The sequence below is a fragment of the Cebus imitator genome, unplaced genomic scaffold (assembly GCF_001604975.1).
Source record: "Cebus imitator isolate Cc_AM_T3 unplaced genomic scaffold, Cebus_imitator-1.0 Scaffold127, whole genome shotgun sequence".
NCBI lineage: Eukaryota > Metazoa > Chordata > Mammalia > Primates > Cebidae > Cebus > Cebus imitator.
The window spans coordinates 3701418-3722766 of record NW_016107442.1 but is presented as its reverse complement, the minus strand read 5'-3'; the positions used below and the strand labels follow the sequence as shown (position 1 = coordinate 3722766).

Below are 21349 nucleotides of genomic sequence, written 5' to 3'. Positions count from 1 at the left end.
CCAATTCTTCAACTTTTAATCTATTATATTCACATGAGTTTCTTGTGGATGACAGAGTTAAATCTCGCATTTTCATCCAGTCTAAAAATCTGTTTTTTAAGGACAGTGTTTAGACCATTAAAATTTAATGTACTTATTGAAATTGTTGGATTTACATCTACCATCTTATTTGCTTTCTATTTATTGCCTCTGTTATACACCCTTCCCCATTCTCCACTCCACAACATTATTTTAAGTTAAATGAGAAGTTTGTAATATTCCATTTTGTTGCCACCATAAACTTAATAGCTATACCTCTTTTAGCTTTTTTAAGGGCTTGCCCTAAGGTTTACAATATTCATTTTGCTTTTCACCATCTTCTACTTTAAAATATTATAGTACCACTTAGTATGTAAGAGTCAGTACACATTTATCTTCCAACCCATCCTGTGTGCCATAGTTATATATTTTACATCTGCTTGTTATAAATCTCATTATACATAACTTACTTAAAATATTATTTTAAATATATTAAAAAAGAAAGTCTTTTAAATTTACTCACAATGTCACTTTTTTGTATATCTGTAGATCTATGCTTAAAGATCTTTTAGCTACTGTTTTTCTTAGAGAAAAAATCAGTTGTCTCAATTAAAAAAAAATTTTGGGGGGGTATAAAGTTGTAGGTTGACAGTTTTTTTGGTACACTGAAGACATGTTTTCACTGTCTAATGGTGTGCATAGTTGCTAGCAAGTTTACAATCTTTCTTTCCTTTATTCCTCTATATGTAATGTGCCTTGCCTTTTTTCTCTGGCTGCTTTTAAGATTTTCTTTTTATCCCTGACTTTCAGCAGTTTGAGAATTATGTCTTGGCATGGTTTTCTTGGTGTATGTCTTGGCACGGTTTTCTTGGCATGGTTTTCTTGGGGTACGCTGAGCTCACTAAACCTGCAGAATTACATTGGTGTCTATGGCAGATTAGTTTCTCTTTTCTAGAATTTTGTGAGAATAGAATCTTACAGAACAGGCTCTCTTTTGGGGGGTGCTTGTCTTTTTCATTCAATGGAAAAATTCTGAGCTTTATCTGTATTGTTGCTGGTTATCACTAGTTTGTTACTTCTTGGTATATTCCATTATATTAGATATACTACAATTTTTTATTTATTCAGAAGTTGGTGGATATATGTTTTCATTTTTCTTGTGTAAACAATTAACAGAGTGATCGTAGGGTTATATAGTAGGGTTACGTTTAGTTTTTTTAAGAAACCAAACTGTTTTCAAAGTGATTGTATCATTTTATATTCCTGCCATCTGCCATCCATATATGAAAGTTATCATGGCTGATTCACATCCCAATCATCCCTTGGTTAGTTGTATTTTTCTTGTCTGCTTTCTTCTTTAAAAAGAAAAAAAAAAGTGATTTGCAGAAAACATTATAATGTCCTCATGTCTCCATATGATTTTAGTTTGTATTTCCCTATTGAACATCTTTTTAAAGGCTTACTGGCATTCAGATACCTCTGTTCAAATCATTTGTATAATTTTAATTAGGTTTTTAGACATTTTATCATAGTAGTATAAGAGCCTTTCCAATTTGTTTTTAAATATATTCTGTATGCAATTCCTTTGTCTAATAATATATGGTGTGAATATTTCTCCTAGTCTATTGTTTGCCTTTTTATTTTCTTAACGGTGTTTCTCAAAGAACAAAAGTAGTTAATTTTGATTACCACCCAGTTTTTTCTTTATGGTGGTTTTCCTGCTCTAACAATCAGTATTTTTACCCCAAGGATGAAAAGGCTTTCTCCTAAAAGTTATAGAGATTTAAATATTACACGTATGTCTGTGGCACATTTTGATTGCTTTTTGTGAATGGTGTGAGAGGACTGATCTTTTTATTGTTCTGTAATGATATCTATTTGATGCAACAAATCATTTGTTTCTACCCTAAATCCTCCATTTCCCTCTTATTATGTTCATGTTATCCTTTCAGTCCTTGAACATAACTGAGCAAACTTTAATAGCAGTTTTAATACACTTCTTTGCAATTTCTATCATATATTATTTCTGGTTCTATTTCTACTGATTGGTATTTCCCTCAATTATAAATTATATTTTTTTGCTCTTTTGCATATCTAGTACTTTTGCTTGAATGCCAGACATTGTTAAATTTTATGTTGTGAGGGCTGGGTTCCCCACTTTTAAAGGGAGCTAGACCATGTTTATTCAGGAACGTAAGTTAAAGTTCCTTTTGAGGTTTCTTTTTTTTTTTTTTTTTTTTTTTGAGACAGAGTTTCACTCTTGTTACCCAGGCTGGAGTGCAATGGCGCGATCTCGGCTCACCGCAACCTCCGCCTCCTGGGTTCAGGCAATTCTCCTGCCTCAGCCTCCTGAGTAGCTGGGATTACAGGCACACGCCACCATGCCCAGCTGATTTTTTGTGGTTTTAGTAGAGACGGGGTTTCACCATGTTGACCAGGATGGTCTCGATCTCTTGACCTCGTGATCCACCCGCCTCGGCCTCCCAAAGTGCTGGGATTATAGGCGTGAGCCACCGCGCCCGGCCCTTTTGAGGTTTCTAAAGAAAGTTTTTAAGGGGCTGGGCACAGTCGCTCATGCCTATAATCCCAGGACTTTGAGAGGCTGAGGTAAGAGGACTGCTTGAGGCCAGGAGTTTGAGAATAGCATGGTCAACAAAGTGAGACCCCTTCTCTACAAAAAATTTAAAAAATAAGAAAATTAGCCCAGTGTTGTGGTACACACCTATAGTCTTAGCTAATTGGGAGGCTGAAGTGGAGGAAAGCTTGAGACAGAAGTTGGAGTCTGAAGTGACCTATGATAAACCCAATGCACACCAATCTGGGCAACAGAGCAAGACCTTGTCTCAAAAAAAAAAAAAAAAAAAGTTTTTAAGGGAGAAGCACAAAAACTTTACTAAGTTTAACTTTCTTGGCTTCAGTTGGGTGGTGGGAACCTAAATAATGACTGTCAGCCCTGTATAAGTTCTGAAAATTTTTTGCATTATAGCTCCCAGAAACTGCTTTCCAAAACAAAAGTGTTATTTGTCAGGTTTTATGGATCTCACCCTACACACAAGAACTGGTTTTCAGCCAGATTAAAGACACTGCATGCTGATTTCTTGAGCTCTTTCTCTGTGCAGCTCTCTCCTTTTTGGTACAATGTCCTCATAAATTCCAGCCACTCACAATACACCGAAGGCAGAGATTCAGCAATTTAATTTATTTAAGCTTTATTCTATTCTTTTTTAAAACTTAAAAACTTCTTTAACAGCTCTCCATACTTTGCAGATATTTAGATCTGTCATTTATTTCTTTAAATATGAAATATTACAAAATCAGTATTAAAAAATTAAATTGGTATCTAATCATTTCAACTTTTTCTTGAATAAGTCTGTTTCTGCAGTCTGATGCCTGACAAGTCAACATCTTGATTTGTTTCTTCATGCAATTAATTCAGTACTTACTGACTTTTGTCCTCAAATGATCAGATTTCCTAAGGCCTAGAATGGAAGTGCTCTCTTCCAGAATTCTAACACCCACTGCCCTTGGGCAAATTATGCTACATGGCAAGGGGGAAACAGGCTGCAGATCGAATTAAGGTTGTTAATCGGCTGACCTTAAAATAAGATTACCCTGGTGGATCCAACTTAATCATAAGAGTCCTTAAATTGGGAAGGAGGTGGCAGAGGAGTCAGAAAAAGAAAGATGAAATTGTGTGAGAGAATCAACCAGTCACTGCTGGTTTTAGAAATAAAAGACCACGCTAGCAGCCTGTAAAAGCTGAAAAATTTAAGAAAATTGATTCTGGCCTAGAGCTTTCATAAAGGAACACACCCCTGCCTACAGTTTGATATTAGCCCAGTGAGACCCATTTCAGGCCTCTGACCTCCGGAACTGTAAGATACTAAGTTTGTCATGTGCCACTAAACTTGTAGTATTCATTATGACACTAACAGGAAACTCATACCTGCTTCAAACTAATTTCACGGCTTGAAGTTCCTTGATTGACTCAGGGTACAGATCTACTAGAGGACAGATCTATGGCAAGTTCAATATTTGATATTTTTCTACCTTTTCTTTTCCCACTGTGATCAGCACCAAGGCAACCTTCTGGGAATGGGGAAAGGCAAGATGATTTAGATCTACTTGCTTTTATACTAAAACATAACCCTTTGATTCACAACTTTATGTAAAGACAATCTCCCATAGAACTATTTGGACAGGCGATGGCCCTAGAATTCTGATCTTCTTGCCTAAACAGCCACAAAAGCACAAATATGTGGTACTAACAAAAGATATCAAGCTTAAGCAGCTTTTTACCTCTGATTTTCTACTTACCTCTAAAATTAGCTTGGGTATTCTCAACTGTCTTTTTAGCTCTTGGCCATTTTTAACTTTTAAAAAATCCAGCACTTTTCATTGTTTTTAGAAGAAAGGTTGATCCAGATCAGGAGTCCCCAACCCTCAGGGCCGTGGACCAGTACCAGTCTGTGGCCTGTTAGGAAATGGACCACACAGCAGAGCAGCCAGTAAGCGAGCAGTACTTCCTGAGCTCTGCCTCCTGTCAGATCAGATTCTCATAGGAGCGCAAACCCTATTATCAACTCTGCATATGAGGTATTCTAGGTTGTATACTCCTTATGAGACTCTTAATGTCCAATGATCTGAGGTGGAACAGTTTCATCACAAAACCATGCCCCCTGTCCATGGAAAAACTGTCATCCACGAAACTGGTCACTGGTGCCAAAAAGGGTAGGAACCACTAATTTAGATAACTCAACCCTTCCAAAGACCAAAATTCATAGTTCTTTAAGACTGATTATACTATAGGGTTCATTTGTATAAGAACATAAAGTTACCCATTTCCCTACTGAAAGCCATGTGATTTTTTTTGTTGTTGTTATCACAAACATTGCTGCATTGAAACCTTTCATAAATGGCTTATCCTATCCAACTGGTAGTTTCTGCTGGGTAGAAATCAATAAGTAAGATTACTTAACCCTAGAGTATGAATACTTTAAACTTTACCACAATCAATATTGCATTGTATGGCTGAATCATCTTAACAAACAATCTTATCAGCAATGTTTGAGTTCCTATTATCCCTAAATGGTCACCAAAAGTTATCATCAGACTTCATATTTGTCCAATACATAAAAACAAAATTATCATTTTAATTTGCAGTTCTCTGATTATTGTTTTAGCATATTTTCAAATATTCTACTTTCAGATTTCTCTTTTAGCCAGGCATGGTGGCTTATGGCTGTAATCCCAGCACTTTGGGAGGCTGAGGTGGGCAGACTGCTTGAGTCCAGGAAATACGGTGAAACCCTCCCCACCCCATATATAAATATATAAATTAGCTGTGGATGGTGGCATGTACCTGTAGTCCCAGATACTCAGGAGGCTCAAGTGTGAGGATCACCTGGCCCAGGAGGTTGAGCCTGCAGTGAGCTAAGCCATGATCATGCTCCTGCACCCTAGTCTAGATGACAGGCTGGAGTCATCCAGGCTTTTCTTATTTTTCTTTTTACTTTTTTTTTAGGTTCAGGGGTACACGTACAGGTTTGTTATATAGGTAAACTGATGTCTCAGGGGTTTGGTGTACAGCCTATTTCATCACCTGGGTAATAAACCTAGTATCCAATAGTTATTTTTCTGATCCTCTTGCTTCTTGCACCTTCCACCCTCAAGCAGGCCCCAGTGTCTGTTGCTCCCCTTAATATCCATGTGTTCTCATTATTTACATGGTAGAACATGCGGTATTCGGTTTTCTGTTCCTGCATTAGTTTAAGATGATGGCCTCCAGGTCCATTTATGTCCTTGCAAAGGATATGAGCTTGTTCTTTTTCATGGTTGCATAGTATTCCATGGTATACATACACCACATTTTCTTTATCCAATCTATTAATGATGGGCACTCAGATTGATTCCATGTCTTTACTACTGTGCATAGTGTTGCAATGAACATATGCATGCATCTTTACAATACAACAATTTATATTATTTTGGGTATACATCCAGTAATGGGATTGCTGGTTTGAATGGCAGTTCTGCTTTTAGTTCTTTGAGGAACTGACCTAATGCTTTCCACAATGGTTGAACTAATTTATCCTTCCACCAACAGTGTGTAAGTGTTCTGTTTTCTCTGCAGCCTTGCTGGCATGCCATTTCTTTATTTTTTAGAAATAGCCATTCTGACTGGTGTGAGATGTTATCTCACTGTGGTTTGATTTGCATTTCTCCAATAATCAGTGATATTGAGCTTTTTTCATATACTTGTTGGCTGCATGTACATCTTCTTTTGAAAAGTATCTGTTCATGTTCTTTGCCCACTTTTTAATGGAGTTGTTTTTTTCTTGTAAATTTAAGTAAGTTCCTTATAGATGCTGGAAATTAAACCGTTGTTAGATGCATAGTTGGCAAATATTTTCTCCCATTCTGCAGGTTGTTTCTTTACTCTGTTGACAATTTCTTTTGCTGTGCAGTTTCTTTAGTTTAATTAGTTCCCATTTGCCAATTTTTGCTTTCATTGCAATTGCTTTTGGCATCTTTGTCATGAAATCTTTGCCCATGCCAATGTCCTAAATTGCCTAGGTTATCTTCAAGAGTTTTTATGGTTTTGCGTTTTACATTTGAGTCTTCAGTCTATCTTAATTTTTGTATAATGTGTAAGGAAGGGGTCTAGTTGCAATTTTCTGCACATGGCTAGCTAGTTATCTCAGCACCATTTATGAAGAGGAAGTCCTTTCCTTATTGCTTATTTTTGTTAGCTTTGTTGAAGATTAGATGATTTTAGGTGGATGGCCTTATTTCGGTGCTCTCTATTCCATTTAATTGGTCTATATATCTGGTTCTGTATCAGTATCGTGTTGTTTTAGTTACTGTAGCCCTGTAGTATAGTTTGAACTCAGGTAATGTGATGCTTCTAAGCCTTTTTCTTTTTGCTTAGGATTGCCTGGCTATTCAGTCTCTTTTTTTGGTTCCACATGAATTTACAAATAGTTGTTTCTAGTTCTGTGAAAAATGCTATTGACAGCTTGGTAGAAATAGCAGTGAATCTGTAAATTGCTTTGGGCAAAATGATAATTTTAATGATATTGACTCTTCCTATCCATGAACATGGAATGTTTTTCCATTTGTTTATGTCATCTCTGATTTATCTGAGCAGCGTTTTGTCATTCTCATTGTAGAGATGTTTCAGGTCCCTGGTTAGCTGTATTCCTAGGTATTTTATTCTTTTTGTGGCAACTAGGAATGAGACTGCCTTCCTGATTTGGCTCTTGGCTCACTGCTATTGGTGTACAGGAATGCAAGTCACATTTGTTCATTGATTTTGTATCCTGAAATTTTGCTGAAGTTATTTATCCACTGAAGGAGATTTTGGGCCGAGACTATTGGGCTTTCTAGATATATAATCACGTCATCTACAGACAGGTATAGTTTGACTCCCTCTTTTTGCATTTGGATGCACATTATTTCTCTTGCCTGACTACTCTGGCCAGCACTTCCAATATTATGTTGAATAGAAGTGGTGAGAGAAGGCATCCTTGTCATGCATCAGTTTTCAAAGGTGATGCTTCCAGCTTTTGTTCATTCAGTATGATGTTGGCTGTGGATGTGTCATATGCAGCTCTTACTATATTCAGGTGTGTTCCTTCAATACCTATTTTACTGAGAGTTTTTAACATGAAGGGAAACTGAATCAATAAATTGAAAGCCTTTTCTGTATCTGCTGAGATAATCATGTGGTTTTTGTCTTTAGTTCTGCTTGTATGATGAATCACATTTACTGATTTGCATACATTGAACTGATCTTGCATGCCAGGAATAAAGCCTACTTGATCGTGGTGTATTCGGTTTTTCATGTCCTGCTGGATTCAGTCTCCAAATATTTTGTTGAGGAACTTTTCATCTATGTTAATCAAGCATATTGTCCTAGAGTTCTCTTTTGTTGTTGTGTCTCTGCCAAGTTTTGGTATCAGGATGATGCTGGCCTCATACAATGAGTTGGGGAGGAGATCCTCTTCCTATATTTTTTGGAATAGTTTCAGTAGCAACAGTACTAGCTCTTGTTTGTATAACTGGTAGAATCTGGCTGTGAATCTATCAGGTCAACGGCTTTTTTAGGTTGGTAGCGTATTTATTAATGAATCAATTTAGGAGCTCATTACTGGTCTCTTCAGGGCATCAATTTCTTCCTGGTTCAGTTGTGGGAGGATATATGTGGCCAGAAATGTATCCATCTTTTCTAGGTTTCTACTTTGTATGAATAGAGGTGTTTGTAGTAGTCTCTGATGATTATTTGCATTTCCATGGAGTCGGCAGTAGCATCCCCTTTGTCTTTTCTAATTGTTCTTATTTAGGTCTTCTCTCTTCTGTATTGCCTAGCTAGTGACCTATCTTATTAATTTTCTCAAAAAACAACTCCTGAATTCAATGATCTTCTGAATGCTTTTTCTTGTCTCAATCTCCATCAGTTAAGTTCTGATTTTGGTTATTTCTTGTTTTCTGCTAACTTTAGTGCTACTTTGCTCTTGATTCTCTAGTTCTTTTAGTTGTGATGTTTGGCTATTAATTTGAGATCTTTCTAACTTTTTGATGTCGGCATTTAGTGCTATAAATTTCCTCTTAACACTGCCTTAGTTGTGCCCCAGAGAGTCTGGCATGTTGCATTTTTGTTTGCATTAGTTTCAAGGAACTTGTTAATTTTTGCTATTTATCCACAAGTAATTTCATTATTTATCCACAAGCTATTCAGGAGCATGTTAATTTTCAGGTAATTACATGGTTTTGAGTGATTTTTTTTTTAAGTTTTAAATTTATATATTTGTTGAGCTGTGACCCAGGAGTTTTTGGTATGATTTGGTCTTCCACATTTATTGAGGATTGTTTTATGTTCAATTGTGCAGTCAGTTTTAGAGTATGTGCCATGTGGTGATGAGAAGTATGTATACTCTGCTGTTTTGGGATTAAGAGTCCCATACTGGTCTATCAGATCCATCTGGTCCAATGTTAAGTTCAGATCCTAAATATCTTTGTTAAGTTTCTCCCGCAATGATCTAATACCCTCCAGTGAGCGCTGAAGTCTCCTGTTTTTATTGTGGGGGAGTCTAAGTATCTTTGTAGGTCTCTAAGAACTTGCTTTATGAATCTGGGTGCTCCTCTGATGGGCACATATATATTTAGGACGGTTAGGTCTTCTTGTTGAATTAAACCCTTTACCCTTATATAATGCTCTTCTTTGTCTTTTTTCGTCTTTGTTGTTTTAAGTCAGTTTTGTCTAGATCAGGATTGCAACCCCTCTTTTTTCTTTTCTTTTTTTTTCCCATTTATTTTATTGCATTTTAGGTTTTGGGGTACATGTGAAGAACATGCAAAATTGTTGCACAGGTACACATATGGCAGTGTGATTTGCTGCCTTCCTCTCCATCACCTACATCTGGCATTTCTCCCCTTGCTATCTCTCCTCAGCTCCCCACCCCCCACCGTCCCTCCCCTATTTCCCCCCAACTGACCCCAGTGTGTAGTGTTCCCCTCCCTGTGTCCATGTGTTCTCATTGTTCAAGACCCACCTATGAGTGAGAACATGCGGTGTTTGATCTTCTGCTCTTCTGTCAGTTTGCTGAGAATGATGGTTTCCAGGTTCATCCATGTCCCTACAAAGGACCCAAACTCATCGTTCTTGATGGCTGCATAATATTCCATGGTGTATATGTGCCACATTTTCCCTATCCAGTCTATCATCGATGGGCATTTTGCAACCCCTCTTTTTTCTCATTTCCATTTGTTTGGTAGGTTTTCTTCCATACCTTTATTTTCAGTCTATGTATGTCACTGTATGTGAGGTGGGTCTCTTGAAGACAGCATACTATTGGGTCTTGCGTTTTTATCCAGCTTGCCACTCTCTGCTTTTTAAATGGTGCACTTTAACCATTTACATTCAATATTAGGATTGATATGTGTGGATTTGACCCTGTTGTTGTGTTGTTAGCTGGTTACTATGCTGGCTTGTTTGTATGGTTATTTTACAGTGTCATTTGCCTGTGTACTTAAGTGTTCTTGTATTGGCTGGTAATAATCTTTCCTTTCCATATTTAATGTTCCTTTCAAGATCTCTTGTAAGGCAAGTCTGATGGCTTCAAACTCCCTCAGCATTTGATTATCTAAAAAGGATCTTATTTCACCTTTGCTTAGGAAGCGTAGTTTACCTGGATATAAAAATTTTGGTTGAAAATATTTTTATTTAAGAAAGTTGAGTATAGGTATCAAATCTCTGTGGCTTATAGGGTTTCTGCTGAGAGGTCTGCTATAAGGCTGATGGAGTTCCCTCTGTAAGTGACCTGCCCTTTCTCTCCAGCTACCTTTAACATTCTTTCATTCCAACCTTGGAAAATGTGATTATGTGTCATAGGAATGATCTTGCACAGAATCTTCCAAGGGTTCTCTGTATTTTCTGGATTTGATTGTTGCTCTCTTTAGTGAGGTTGGGGAGGTTTTCAATAATGATATCCTGAAATACATTTTCCAAGTTGTATTCTTTTTCCCTGTACCTTTCAGGAATGACAGTGATTTATAGGTGTGGCCTCTTTACATAATCCCGTATTTCTTGGTGACTTTGTTTATTCCTTTTCATTCTTTTTTCTTTATTTTGTCTGACTCTTATTTCAGAGTCAGTCTTCAAGCTCTGAGGTTCCTTCCTGAGCCTAGTCTAGTCTGCTGTTATTACTTATGATTGGATTGTGATATTCCTGTAGTGTGTTTTTCTGCTCTAACAGATCAGCTAGGTGCTTTTGTTTGTTTATACTGGCTATGTTATCTCTCAGCTCCTACACATATTCCATTTCTGCTATTTCAGCTTTGGCTACTTTTAACTGAACTGCTGGCCTTTTAAGAATTCAGGCATAGTTTTATGTATTCTGGGTAATAATGATCAAATTCATAAATTGCAAACATGTCCAATTATGACTTGACTTTTCATTTTGTTTTTGGGTGGCTCTTTTGGTTTAATATATCATACTTTAAACTTTTTTGCATATTGTTTTATGGTTTGTGTATTTTCTCTTATATAGGAAAAATTTTTGAAAGTCAAAAATCATTTTATGTGTGAATATGTGTGTGCATTTTGTTTTCACGTGTAGTTCTTTAATGTATTGAAATTCATTTTCTTATAAATAGTATAAAACAGAAAATCAATTTTATCCAAAGCACCATTCATTTTCAGGCTACTTTTATTACTCATTAAATCTCAAAAGGATGTGGGTCTGTATTTCTTGTCCATTCACAGCTTTATTGAAATATAATTTACTACCACAAAATTCACTCACTTTCTGTCACTATACATTTGCCTTTTCTGGATATTACATATAAAGAGAATGATATCACAACATGCACTTTTGTGTCTGACTTCTTTCACTGACCGTAATGGTCTGAGATTCATCATGTTATAGACTACATCAGTACTCCAATCCTTTTAACAGCTGTATAGCATTCCACTGTATGGATATACTACCTTTGTTTATTGATTTGTTAGCTAATGAAACTCTGGGTTATTTCCATTTTTTGCTATTGTGAATAATACTGCTAAGAAATTTACATGGAAAAGATTTTCATTTCTACTAGGTAGGTCTACAGGAATATAATTGCTGGGTCATATGGTAAGTCCATATTTGATATTTTGAAAAACTGCCAAACTGTTTTCCAAAGTGCCTGCAACATTTGCATTCCCATAACAAATTTTCCACATCTTTACCAACACTTTGATTATAGCCATTCTAGTGGATGCAAAGTGCAATCTCATTTCCCTAGTGACTAATGATGTTGAATATTTTTTCACGTGTTCATTGGCAGTTCATGTAAGTTCCTTGGTAAAATGACTATTTAAGTTTTTTGCCCATTTCTCAACTGAGTTATCTGTCTTTTCATTATTGAGCTGTAAGAGTTCTTTTGAACATAAATCCCTTATGAGATATTCATCCATCTGCAATTATTTTGTTTAAGCCTGTGGATTTTTTTCTTGATACAGGATGATGTGGTTTGGCTCTGTGTCCCCACCCAAATCTTATCTTGTAGATCCCATAATTCCCATGTGTTATGGAAGGGACCTGGTGAAAGATGCCTCAATTATAGGGGCTGGTCTTTCTCGTACTGTTCTGGTGATAGTGAACAAGTCTCTGATATTTGATGGTTTTTACAAACACAAATTTCTCTGCACAAGCTCTCTTTGCCTGCCACCATCCGTGTAAAATGTGACTTGCTTCTACCATGATATTGAGGCCTCCCCAGCCATGTGGAACTGTAAGTCCAATAAGCCTCTGTTTTGCAAATTGCCTAGTCTCAGGTATATCTTTATCAGCAGTGTGAAAACAAACTAATACACAGGTTCTTGCTCTGGAATTCAGGCTGAAGTGCAGTGGCAATATCAAAGCTCACTGCAGCACTTCCTGGGCTTGAGTGATCCTCCTGCTCCAGCCTCCTGAGTAGCTGGGACCACAAGCATGCACCACCATGCCTGGCATTTTATTTTATTTTAGTAGAGATAGAGACAAGGTTTTGCTATGTTTCCCATGTTTCTTTGTGACTTTCTTTTTAGATTTTCCATTCATCTGCTCATATACTCCTAAGCTAATACCACAGTGTATTAAACATCACTATTTTATAATTTAAAAAATATTCTTAGTAACATTTTATCATTTTTTTAAATAAAGGTCTAGCTCATTGTTTATTGGAGTTATTCTTGCTTATGTGATAGGTTTTATAATCATCAAAAATGTTAACTTAAAAATAATCTTGATTCTGGCAGGATGTAGTAGCTCTCGCCTGTAATGCCAGCACTTTTGGAAGCCAGGCAGGTAGATCACTTCAGGTCAGAAGTTCAAGACCAGTCTGGCCTATGTAGCGAAATCCTGTCTCTACAAAAAACACAAAAATCAGCTGGGTATGGTGGTGTGTACCTGTAATCCCAGCTACTTAAGAGGGAAGGCAGGAGAATAGCTTGAACTTGGGAGGTAGAGGTTGCAGTGAGCTGAGACTGCGCCACTGCCCTCCAGCCTGGGGGACAGAGTGAGACACCATCTCAAAAATAAATAAATAAATACAAAATAAAAATAAAAGCACTTGTTTCTTTTTGGTATACATGGAAGTGGCCAATTTATATCCAAAACATTTGTTAAAACTATTCACCAGCTTTAATAATATATCTATAGATTCTTTTACACTTCTACACAAATACCTGTGGAAAACAATTGTAAATCCTCTTCCAAATCGTGGTTTTTTTTCTTATTTTTACCGTTTTGATGATATCCTCAAGTTAATGCTGAACTGGTAATAATGAGCATCCTTTCCATTTTACTGATTACAAATGAAATTCTTCTCACATTTTGAAGTCACATACAATACTTGCTGTAGATTTTTTGTAGATATTATACTTGTGTCAGAATGAAGATTTCCTTCTATGGCACTTTTTAAAATTTTGATCCAGAATAACAGATTTTGTTAATTGGGCACATAAGAAAAGAGATGGGTAGTGTCAAGGACAAAATATTTCAGTGAGACAAAAACAAGTTTACTAAGTTCAAGAAAATAGTAGAAGACAGTGAATTACACAAGAGTTTAAGATTTCAGATACTGAAAGATTCTAGGTAAAGAGTCTGCAGAAGTATCTCCCAAACTTTTGGAACACAAGCCCATCAGTAAAAACTTGAATGTGTACCCTTGATACCTGCATATATGTTCAAAAGAAAAAGATGAAATTAAAAACATCATAAAATGTATTAATTTGTTCAAGTCATAAAAATCATTAGTTGCTCATGCAAGTCATGTGTATTATTTATCTACTGCTATATAACAAAAGGCCACAAACTATGTGCCTTAAAACAACACAAATTTATTCATCACAGCTCTTTAGATCAGAAGCCTGGTATGACATGGCTGTTTGACCAATTGAGTTCTCATCTGGAGGTGCTGGGGAAAATTTGCTTCCAAGTTCATTCTTACTAGCACAATTCGGTTTGGTGTGGTTGCAGGACAGAGGTCTTCATTCTCTTACTGTCAGCCAAGGGCAATCCTCTGACTCCTAAAGGTCACATTTATTACTTAATATGTAGCACCCTCCATCTTCAAGCCAGTAACTGTGCAGAGAATTTGAATCGCCCACCTCCTCTTCTACCACCAGCAGAAAAACAAACAAAACAAAAAAACCACCTCTCTGCTTTAAAAGGACTCAATTGAGTTTAGGTCAGACCTGCCCAGATAATCTCTCTCTTAATGCTAACTATGCCTTATAACATAACCTAATCATGATGTGGGGGAGTTGGGTAGGGTGGAGGGTTCATCTTGAGGGCTGTCTTAGAATTCTGCCTACTACATCACAATATGCACTAAGGGTAAAGTTCATTATTAATGACAGTGAATTACAAGTGAACAGATGAACTAAGTTAAGCAGGTCTTGGCCTTCTGCTGGTGCGGCATCTCCACGCAGGGCCTCAGCCTTGTCCTGTCCCTGACTGAGGACTCCACAACAGGCACTCCTTGGGCATGGAGGAGGCAGCAGGAAGGGGTGACAGGAGCAGGTACAGAGCATCCTCCAGTAATCCTTGGCCTCCCCCACCTCTGAGCTGCCAACAGCCAAGACCTGGCAAAGCAGAGAGAGGAGGGGGCAAAAGGGGAGGAGGCGGTCTCTGTGAAAGCAGGCCCCACCCCCAAAGCAGAGCAGACACCCAAGTCTGCAAGTCATGTCCTCCTGGGGGAGAAGTCCCCTCACAAGTTCCTCCTTTGAGGCCAACAGCACCCTGGGGAAGGCAGGGGCTGCACGAGACTAGAGAAAGGAAAATCCCACAGAAGAAAACTCAAAGCATCAGTCCCATGCATGTCTGTGAACAAGCGAATGGGCCCAAAGGCTCTTCTCTGTTTCAATTTTTTGGTCCCATTTCTTTTCAAATATTATTAGAGTTACATTGCTTTCACCTCATAATTGGGCTAATAGTTTACACTAGGATAAGAGAAATACGTCAACTTTAAAATTTTGGTCTTATCTACACTTAAATTTCTAGCATTACCTTTAATCTGGGGTTTCTTTGTAGGAATCTCTGTAAACTACTTGTCTATTTCATGAACCTTACTTCAGTTAAAATTAAATAATGAAGCAGCAAAAATCACACGGGTAAAGATAAACTCTAGTATTTTGAAAGTGAATGCACAAATGAACCTACCACTATCAAGCCAAACCTCTGTAGAATGCATCTCTTCCATCAGAATGTTAAGTAACTGAACTGAAAATGTGATCTTCTGACATAGAACTAGTATTAGTTTATGTTAAATGAATACAGAAATAAGCATTTGTTTTAAAAAAACAAATATCACAAGACAATTCTGCTATCTCTTAAACCAAGTTGTTTCCACATTGGAGACCATTTGTCAAAAGTATAGTCCAGCTTCCACCTACAATGTGAAAAGCTGAAAAGAATGTCATTTCCTCCTAATAAGACTGGATAATTTACAAAAAGTATAACTTTTCTCAAACCCATTGGAGAGCTGAGGTTACAAAGTAATACATCAGCTTAAAATCCTCGGGGAGGGGAAAAAGAAAAAAAGATACTTCCAAAGAGATGGGACATGAAAACAGACTCATGTGTCACAGAGCATGGCAGGGAGGTGAGGCAACCATACAAGTGGGTAAGAATTCAACTATAATTTTTAACCAATTGCTAAAGGAAAAGTATGTGCTAGAATGAGTGTATAGCTGCAGACATGGACCTCACCAACTGGCTGACCAGAAAAAGTCTAAGAACAGCAAGAGATGAAAGAAAGTCTCTTTTAGTGATGCAGCCCTATAAGATGGGAGAATCTGGCACAGAAGGAAAATAACAAGGCCCTACCTGGTCCCTTTTTTCCAAAACAGCTAAAATTTTAAGCTGCCTGGCATAGAGAAGCAAACCATATCACTCCCAGAAAACAGGCAAACAAGGCCCACTATGACTGGAGTAGGTGAAAAAAAAAAAAATCTATCCCTGAGGGAAGAACAGGAAACTAACCTGAACCTAGATTATTAAGATATCTCCTGCAGCATGTAATAGCTCAGGATCACTAAGAAAACCCCAGCCCTCAGACTCAGGGACACAAAACACTGCCTATCTAAAACAAATAAAGACAACAGAGAAATTTTTATCTTCAGCACCTACTACCAGGCTAGCAAGCACAGAGTAACAAGCAGTAGCAATCTACCATTGATGAAAAGGCAAACACTTGAAGAGCCCCTCCATAAGGTACAGTGCAGAGGGAAGGTTAAAGATTAAGGTGGAGCAGAAACATTGAGGAAAACCTGTCAGCAAAACAACCCTCCAACCTCAATAAAAGGTAACATGAAAGGAATTTGAAGCTGATGAAGATAACTATAGTAACAACAAAATCCAAATACAGCGTAACTCTTAACCAGACAGGCTCAATCCCTGATACTAACAGCCTAGCAGCAGAAGCAGCACATACATTTTTAGGCATAGATGCTATTCACCTAAATGTCCGCTTTTCTACATATTGTATCTGACAATCATTCAAAAATCACACACATACACACACACGAAAAAAACCAACAACAAAGAGATTAATAGGACCATATTTAGACATGACACAGATGATAGAAATACCAGACAGGAACTTTAAAATAACTATGATTCATATATTTAAGACTCTAGTGAAAAAGTGAGCAACATGCATATACATATGGAGAATGTTAACAGAAATAAGGAAGTCAAATGGAAATTCTAGAAATAAAAACAAGTACCAGCGATAAAGGGTGTCTTCCAAGGGTTCTTCAGGAGAGTCAACATAGGCAAAGAAAGAATCAGTGAACTTAAAATTAGGTCAACAGAATATATCCAAACTAAAACACCAAGGGTTTTTTTTTTTTAAGTTTCATGTAAAATTAGTGTCCAAGAGCTATATGACAATATCAAATTGTTTAACATAAATGTAACTGGAATCCCAAAAGGAAAACAAAGAATGAAACAGAAGAAATATTGAAAAGGTAACAACTGAGACTATTACAAAAGTAATGAAAGACTTCAAGCTATAGGTCAGAGAATCGCAGAGAACACTGTGCAAAATAAATACTTAAAATCTTAAAAGCAGCCAGGTTTTAAAAAGAACAATTTATATACACAAGAACAAAGATAAGAATTATAGCACATTTCATAAAGAAAACTACGAAAACAGGAAGACAATAAAGTGACATCTTTAAGTGCTAAAAGAAACAAAGTGTGAACCCAGAATTCTATACCAAGCAAAAAAATATTTGAGAAATAAAGGTGAAATAAAGACATTTCAGACATATAAAAACTGAGATAATTATCAGCAAACCTGCAATAGAAGAAATATTAAAGGAAATTCTTCAGACAGACATGTTACCACACAGACATTTGGATCTACACAAAGCAATGAAGGTTGTTGAAAAATGGTCAAGATTATTAATAAATACAAATATAAATAAATATAGTTTTTAATTGTTCTAAAGGATAAGCAAGCATTTAACACAAAAATAATAATAATGTGGGTTTATGTAGAAGTTTTGTACTTTTTGTATAAGTTTTGCAGATCATATGTTTTTAACACACATGTAGACCATATAAAGAACTCTTAAAACTCAACATTAAGGGAAAAAAAAAACCTAAATTTTTTTTAATGAACAAAATATATGAACAGACACCTCACAAAAGAAGTTATATGGAGAGCAAATAAGCTCATAAAAAGATGCTCATTATCACTTAACAAAACATGCAAACTGAAACACCAATAAATTACCACCACATAACCATTAGACTGGTGAAAAAGAAACCGCTACTAGTGCATGGGTAAGGATTCAGAGAAACTGGAATTCTCAGAAACTGCCATTAGGAATGCAAAATGCAAAACAGCCTAACAATTTCTAATAAGTTAAACATACATTAACCAACAACTCCATTCTTAGGTATATACACAAGAGAAATAAAACATTTACACAAAAACCTGTATAAACAAGTGTTCATATAGGTCCATTCATAATCACCCAAACCTGGAAATAACTCAATGTGCTTCTTCAAATGTTGAATGGATAATCTGTGGTATAATAAAATACTACTCAGCAATAGAAAGGAACAAACTGCTAATATATGCAACACCAGAGTATCTCAAACGCATGTTGTTAAGTGAAGGAAGCCAGATTCAAAAGCATATAATGTATGCTTCCACTTATATGACACTAAAAAAAAGTAAAACTATCCAATCAAAAAGCAGATTCATGGTTGTTAGTGCCTGGATGTGGAAAAGAAGATAACTATCACATACACAAAAGAACCTCTGGGGACGATGGAACTGTTCTATATCTTGCTTGCGGAGTGGCTGATTACCCAACTGTTTGCTGGAGCTCACTGAATTCTGCTCTGTGAATCATACCTTAATAAAACCTGGCAAGAAAACAAAAATTTTAAAATATGACATAAGAATTTTTGAAGGATAGAAGGATGAAAGTCATTATTGAGAATTAAATGGCTGTGAGGTTGGAATGCTTGGTGGGTTATCGTGGAGGACAATGAAGTCCAGGAATAATGTCAGGGTTTAAAGTAAGGATGGGAGATTAAAAACTAGATGTCAAGGCCACCAGTGAATGTGCAAAGAAATCTGGCTTTTAGCACACTCATGCCATAACAAAAAGCCCAAGATCCTCAAAAATAGAAAGCATTTTGTATGGGAGCACAATAATGATTTGAAAGCGAAATCATGATACAGAGTACACAAAGAAAAACTATCTTTAAAAAATAATTAAAAGCTTTTTGAGAGTAAATGTAAGGATAATGAGGTATGTTCACATAAATATAACATTTTATAGAAGAGCTCAGGGAAATTAGAGGAAAATTCAAAGAAATATTTTTTTTAATAAATAAAAGATTAATAAAAGAATTTAAGTTAGTCTTAGTTTAGCATAACCTCTCTCATCACTAGTTAATCCTCCACTCTACTCTAGTGGTCCTCTGTTTCAACTCTTTGCAAACACTCTGCTCATTTATTTTTCTTTGCTTTTAAGGCCCCATTCCTTGTTCTTCTCCATCACTTCTTTTGTCTAACTCAAATTCTGTGTCTTCAAGGAAGGCGCCTCTAATTAAACCATTCCTCATTAGTATCTGTTCATCTTTAAATGCTTACTATACCTATTTGTGTTACACAATTCAAAGTATCTATGCTATATCAAAGAAGCTTTTCTAATCCCAAATGTAGCTCAAGTCAACTGAGTTCAGGAAATTGGGTTTCCAATAGTCACACATTTCAAGTCGGAATATTTGAAATCAGAAGTATCTTGGGAAATCTATTATTTCCATAAGTCATTCTGATACATATTTGGCATCTAAACCTATTCCATGATAGCCTCATATTGCTGAATGAACAAACCCAAAACCACAATTTTAAAAACTCATCTCTTTTTAGAACACATATCCAGATCTCTGGTAAGGATAATACAGTCACCAAACTTATTACAAATAGACAAGAGGAAGAACAAATACATCTTTTACCCCTTTCTTAGGGCAAAAATTTCAAGCCTTCCTTCCTTAAAAAAAGAAAAAATTTCAAGCCTTCCCTCCTTAAAAAAAGAAAAAAATAATCTTTTTTTTTCTAATACACATTAGTAACATATTTGAAGCCCTAAACTTTGCTCAATCTAACCTCTCCTCACCTTCACCCTCACACAGAAGTGTATCTGGAATTATGATTACGTGAAGCACACAAAGTGATGCTGAGATGCATAGAGTTATGGGTAACTCAAGGGGAGCAGAGGTAAAACTTTCTGATGACAAGTAATCATACTATCAACTTCAGCGGTCATACCACAGTGATTTGATATTCCCCAATCTGTTTATGTTGGTTCATTTTTATGCTGCTATGAAGAAATTCCCACGACTGGGTAATTTATAAAGGAAAGAGGTTTAATTGACTCACAGTTCCACATGGCTAAGGAGGCCTCATGAAACTTAACAATCATGGTGGAAAAGGAAGCAAAGATAGCCTTCTTCACGTGGCAGCAGGAGAAAGAAGTGCTAAGTGAAGTGGGCAAAAGCCCCTTATGAAACCATCAGATCTCATGAGAACTCCCTATCATGAGACCAGCATGGGGGAACTGCCCCCATGATCTAATCACCTCCCACAAGGTCCCTCCCCTCACACTTGGATACTACAATTCAAGATGAGACTTGGGTGGGGACACAGAGCCAGACTAAATCTCTGCTTATCAAAATGCTATTAAAACTGATCTGATGGCTACAAATTTAATGCTGTGTTTTCATAATGAAAATACATCTGATTTTCATTACATTGTATAATTCTGATGCAATGCTTTTCTATCTACCAGTAGATTCACCTATTTGCCTTAGATTTACCTATTTACCCTTGAACAGATTCTTGAGTTGCTAGATTCAATTCTACATTTTAAAATCTGCTTAAATGGCATGCAATTATTATCAGTCAAGGAGCAAATCTGATAACTCTGACCTCCATAACAAATAAACTGACAGTCACATTTATCTAGTGAAGTTCCCTTTTTTTTTTTTTTGAGATGGAGTCTCACTCTACCACCCAGGCTGGAATGCAGTGGACTGATCTCGGCTCACTGTAACCTTTGGCTCACTGTAACCTCTGCTTCCCGGGGTCACGTGATTCTTCCGCCTCAGCCTCCTGAGTAGCTGGGACTACGGGCACACGCCAACACACATGGCTAATTTTTTTATTTTTAGTAGAGACAGGGTTTCACCACGTTGGACAGGTTGGTCTCTCCTGACCTCAGGTGATCCACCTACCTTGGCCTCCCAAAGTGTTGGGATTACAGACGTGAGCCTCCGTGCCTGGCCTGAAGTGCTTCTTTAGTCAGTACTCAGATGATAAATCCATTTAAGTGTCTCTTACATGCTGGTAAATCCATTCACCATATTCATAAATGTAAAAGTGTAATTTACATAAAATCTCTATATATTGTTAGAATTTTGCTATTAAGCACTAACTCCTGGGTTTAAATGCAACAAGACATTAAAACAAAAGGTAAGGAGACACAGACTTTAGGATTAGGGGAGACAGGAAAAGGTGTCATTTTCCAGAAATGATGATGCCTACGTAGAGTCTTAATGGAAGAGTAAATGTTAGGAAGCCAAAACAAAGATGGGCATATTACAGATTTAGAAGAGGAGAACAGCATGTATAAAGAGATAGGGACAAGAGAACTTGATATGCTTAAGAATAGCACTATCCAATAAAATTTTCTGTAATGATAGAAACATTCTCAATCTATGCTGCTCAATACAGTAGCTGAGAAAATTTTACTTAGTTTTATTTAAATTTATTT

General features: G+C 36.7%; 1 protein-coding gene across 15 annotated transcripts in view; it reads right to left on the bottom strand.

The window, feature by feature from the left end:
* LCORL (ligand dependent nuclear receptor corepressor like) overlaps nt 1-21349 on the bottom strand; it is a 189901-nt gene that overhangs the window by 138414 nt on the left and 30138 nt on the right. Inside the window, exon 1 of one of the 15 annotated variants that reach the window (XM_017540567.2) lies at nt 4336-5218. The exons of the other annotated variants lie outside the window; for them this stretch is intronic. The gene's annotated coding sequence lies outside the window, so the exon portion shown is untranslated. Of the gene's footprint in view, nt 1-4335; nt 5219-21349 lie in introns of those variants that run through there. 15 annotated transcript variants of the gene reach the window in all.